General features: G+C 33.6%; 1 protein-coding gene across 1 annotated transcript in view; it reads right to left on the bottom strand.

Moving 5' to 3' along the window:
* The window catches only part of LOC122259633 (Lipophorin receptor 1), a gene marked incomplete in the record, with an annotated part of 583,594 nt that overhangs the window by 29 nt on the left and 578,565 nt on the right, over window positions 1-5,000 (bottom strand). The window contains 1 exon segment of the mRNA XM_086550094.1: window positions 1-5,000. This exon segment is cut by the window's left edge and continues 29 nt beyond it; it is cut by the window's right edge and continues 1,313 nt beyond it.

The raw sequence follows: 5,000 nt of genomic DNA, 5'->3' as shown, positions 1-5,000 counted from the left end.
ATAGTTACAATACTCTAATGTACAATACCATATTCATAACCTAAATACAAGCACATAGAGTGGACACTGTGCTTAAGCCTACTGAATCTGAAATATGTCTGATAAAGTAGATTGACTAAATTATTACTTGGTCATTCCATATTCGCATTCATTCCCGAACATACATTCCCACACTCAGCCTTCAGAAATTCCAGTAATTGAAATATAGTAATAGATTTATTTGTTGAAAAAAATGTGATTCCAGACAGTGTTGTCCACAGGTTGAGTGAAAGTTTGCTAAATTCAATGAGCAAATATTTTATTGTAGCCTTGTAATGTAGGAATCAAAGGAACCAATCACATACACCGTACTTATTTTTACATGCTTAATATACGTGGATGTAAATAATAAATGTTTTCCCTTAGTTAACTTAATTTGAGCAACATACAAGGCTGAATCAGTTAACAAATTTTCACTGCTTATTGGCACTAGCAACAGGTCTTGCGTGTGGTCACTTAATCACACCTGAAGTCATGCTTCGACTACTGCTTTCAGGTTTCAGGTTTTTTATTGTCACCATTACACAAGTTTTTTATTTTTATTTGAAGGAGTAAAAGCATCCAAGGGTTGAAAAAAAAGAATTATAATTATCTGGGGCAAGAGGGAAAAAAATTATTGAAAAAGTGCAACCAGAAAAATGAAGGGGGGGAGAGGGTGTGGCAGGAGTAAAAATGAAAAAGAAATAAAAAAAAAATCTTGCCATGTTGGAAAAAAAGACAATTGAACAAACAACCCATGCAAATCAACCCCCCCTCCTTTAAAAAAAAAAAAAAAAAATAGCATAGTAATAAAATATGTGTCTTTCAGTGATACACTGGTCCATGATTCATATCAAATTATTCTCATTATTGAAATATTTAATGTTTTCTCTCTTTTCTCTTTTTTTTTTTTTTTTTTTTTTGGTGCATTTCCAAGGTGACTGACTATCTTGCGGAGATGAGGGCGACTGTGAAGCTACGAGGCGGAAGTGTCAAGAGGACGGATCTTTGGACAGGTATCTTTGATCACCGTAGGCATATTTTAATACACTTGGGGAAAGCATCGGTTCCAATCATATATATATATATATATAAAATTTTTGAAAGGGGTGTGACAGAGGCCAATTAGAGAATGTTTAATAATAGAGGAGAATAATAACACTTGATCTTCACTAGTTGTTTGACCTCCCCTCCATTTGGGACCACTTTATTAAGCGGGGAATAAGGGTAGCCATTTCATGTGGATGATGACCAAGTATATTCAGAACCACTCTTCTCTTTCTTGGCAAAATTTCTGCGGATGCTTTTGGATTCCATCGCCAAACTTGTAGTGGTTGTGTAAGGGGAAGGGGGATGGTATATTTCCTGGGAGAGGGCGGGGGAGGGCAATCTACAGAGAAGCCAAAATTTCCAGGCAAAGTTCTTCTTCGTCATCAAATGATAAACTGGAATTTCATGATTTTGGAGATAAGATAGCATATAGTCTAATCTCTTATCAAATAAAGTTGAATTTTTAGTTGCCTGCATCTTGGTTGTGTTAGAGTAGTAGTAAAACATGCCTCAGAAAGGTAGAATGGATGAAGGTACACTACGAGTTATAGATATTTTGCAAGTGCAGTGAACAATAATAATAATAATAATGATATTAATAATAATAATGACTCTATGTGACTTTTAAATGCAACTGACAACCCAAAACGATTACCTATGATTTAAAGGGATTAAGAAGGGGAGGTATGAGACTGGGGGGAGGAAAAAAAAAAAAAGAAAAAGCAACAAACCACCATAATTTTTGTTATGGAGTAATCAAGATAAGCACTAATGTGACACCAAAAAGATGAAAAAATACAGCAATAATCATGATAAGAACCATCAATAATAATGATATCTAGTGGGGATATTTTCAAGCAAATTTTTCTTATTTTTCTTCACTTCGTTTCCTCATAACCAAAACCCGATCACACATACTGGCCTCCTTGGCAGAGTCATCAGGGGCTGAGAATAAAGGTCTTTCACACCGTTTAAATACAACTCACACACTAGATCAATCGTACAGTCATATTTCATTAAAACAGTCAGAAAACATTTAGACATTATCATTGTTTTTGTTGTTTTTTTATTTCTTATATATTAGACACAAAAAATTTAAAGTCACATGACATCATTTGACAACGATCTTGCTTTCCTTTCCATTAATCTAAACCATCCTTTTTTTTTCTTTCTCTCTCTCTCTCTCTCTTTCCACAATGAGTTTCTATACAAAGAGAGCCTTAGAAATGGAAATCTAGACAAAAACAAATCAAACGGAGAAAAATGTCTACACTGTATATCACAGTTTTAACCTAAAATACCACTGAAAAGTTACATTACCATCAATTATTCTATTTGTGTAAGCACATGTCCAATTCAAAAATACATATTAGAACAGTTTACTCAACAAGAAGAAAATAATCGTATATATAATAAAAATCCAGGGTGTGAGCGGGCTTGCCCTTCAAGTTAACACATTTGAGATTATCTAATCTAAAAAGTTTGAAATGAAAATATATATAAATTCCTTTTTTTTCCCTAGAAATAAACTAGGAAAAAGAAAAGAAGAAAGGGGAGAAAAAAAAAAGTAAATAAAGAGACAGTACAATGAACAGCAAAAGATAATGAAAAGATTAGTATAATAATAAGGATTTGTGTTTTGAAGAAAGATGAAATTCATGTATAGAAATATTTATTTAATTTCAAACAAAATATTAACATGTCAATATCAGAGTACGAAACTCACGAAAAAAAGGAAAAAGAAAAATATATACACAGACACATAAGAATAGGTCAAAGTTTCTCCCAGTGGGAATCCAGTTCACATTTTCAGAAAGATTCTATTCTAAATAATAACTGTAATGATTATAGTAATTATAATTAAAAGAAGAAGAAGAAGAAAAAAAAAATTACTTCAAAAGTAACATTCTTTGGTTTATGATCCTTAATATTTCTTCTTTAACTCTTACAAACAAGTTGAGATTTTGTCCAATCGATTCTCACAAATTTCCCTAAACTCTGAACAGCAAGCTTTCATATTGTCAGAACTTACTATACACTGGTTTACAATTTTGTTACAAGGTAAAATACTGCAGTCCAAAGACTCGTACTTATATAACGTGTCCCACACTTTCAACGTTGATAAAAATTCTTCCTCCTTTCTTTCCATTACAGTTTGTAATGCACAAATACCATGGTTTTTCTGCTCCCTGTTCTCATTTTCCGTCACATTCACGATGGACTTCAACATCCTCCCTTCTCGAGTGTATCAACTGTCGTTATTTTTAGACATGTAAATGATAATGTACAGTTAAGATGTGTTATGGAATATATTCATGGCTAATTAAGTATTCATAATGGAGCTAGTTACAGTAATTTGAACTATTTACGAACAAACAACGTATTAATTCAAAACTTTCAGGGGGCGTATAAAACCACACATAACCACAGAGTAATGTTTCTGGGAAGAGTCAATTATTCCATAATTCACATTCCTTCTCTCTCTTTCGCGCACTCTCTCTCATCTTTCTCTCTCTACATATTACACATAAAAGACAGTACTGGTAGAAAAGCACATCGACAAAATGAAACGTACTATTCTTTTTTTTTAATATTTTTTTTTTCTCTTTAACCCTATTACCTAAGGTCTACCAACTAGCCAAATCAATGCTTAACCATAAACCAGACTAGAGTGGGTGATTTCTTGCCCATGTTCGTGAATCAGCCATTTTAAACCTTATGAGGAATTTCAATAAGGTTTATCACCTTGCGCACCCTAAATAAATAAATTAGAAAAAATATATAAAAAAAAAAAGAGAAAAAAAAGAATAAAAAAAAAAGAGATAAAAACGAGCATACTGTGCACCTTTTAGCGTAAGGGGACGGGGAGGGTTTCCCCAACGACGCGTCTCCACACTCACTGGTAGAGTACGTGGTATCTCCCTCTCATTCACACAATATATTGTAGCAAATATGTTGGCACTGAGAATGATACTGCCTAGGGTCCTAAGTCTAAGAACAAGTAACAGGTTGATGGAAAAAGAAAAATGGAGCTAACGCTTTTTCCCCCCCTTTCAACATGTAGCCCGATTGCTCACTTTTACGTCAATACAGTTGATGCAAATTGATATCGCCTTGATATCCTCCTAAAGAACGGCTCTTCAAAATATATATATATATCTTACACGTACACACTTTACCTCAATAAAGTGTGACTGGTGGTAGTTGCTAGCTGAGCTAAGCCAACGTAATTTCTTTTACACCAACCTTTTTCTTTTTAATTTTCCAAAAAAGAAAAATAAGAACTTAAAAAGGCTGATCATCTCCCAATGAAATTATGATTAATGGAGATGGAATGAAAAGAGGAATTTCTACCATTTTTTCTTCTTCGAAAACTGTAAGTCTGAATTTTGCCTTTGCTTACTGCTTATTGTTATGTTCCTTGAGCCTCATGAGATTTTTTATATCGCTAGCAGTTGATAATTACACCTAAGAATTCTCAGCAATAATAGTAAATGCAGATTTCATCTTCACCTGTAAGCATAATTTTACTGTTTAATAATCAGCCTTACCTAATGTTCTTTTTGTTTTCCTTTTTCATCTACGAACAAGAGACTAATAGTAGTACACTCGATAATTCTCACACGAACATTTCCAGAAGACAGACCAAATTACGCAAATGTTCGTTAAACTTACCGACGTGAAAATCATAATGCCTTTGTACTTACAAGCACAGCAGGAACTCTGGCTTTCCTCACCAACAGTGTGTCAGTCCGCGTAAACTCACTGTACCGCTAACATGACACTAGATCGTAATGAACAGAAACTCAAAAATGCTATGGCATTGCTTTAGCTCTCCTAAAAAAAAAAGGGAAACAGAAAGACAGATAAACGGGAAATAAGTTGATACTAATTGTGAGTAATGTCCCGTAGTCACACTGTGAATAATGGCT

This window comes from Penaeus japonicus, unplaced genomic scaffold, assembly GCF_977035675.1.
Source record: "Penaeus japonicus unplaced genomic scaffold, GWHDUDI00000001_assembly GWHDUDI00000002, whole genome shotgun sequence".
Lineage (NCBI taxonomy): Eukaryota > Metazoa > Arthropoda > Malacostraca > Decapoda > Penaeidae > Penaeus > Penaeus japonicus.
The sequence above is the reverse complement of the archived record's forward strand: the minus strand, read 5'-3'. Positions and strand labels throughout refer to the sequence as shown.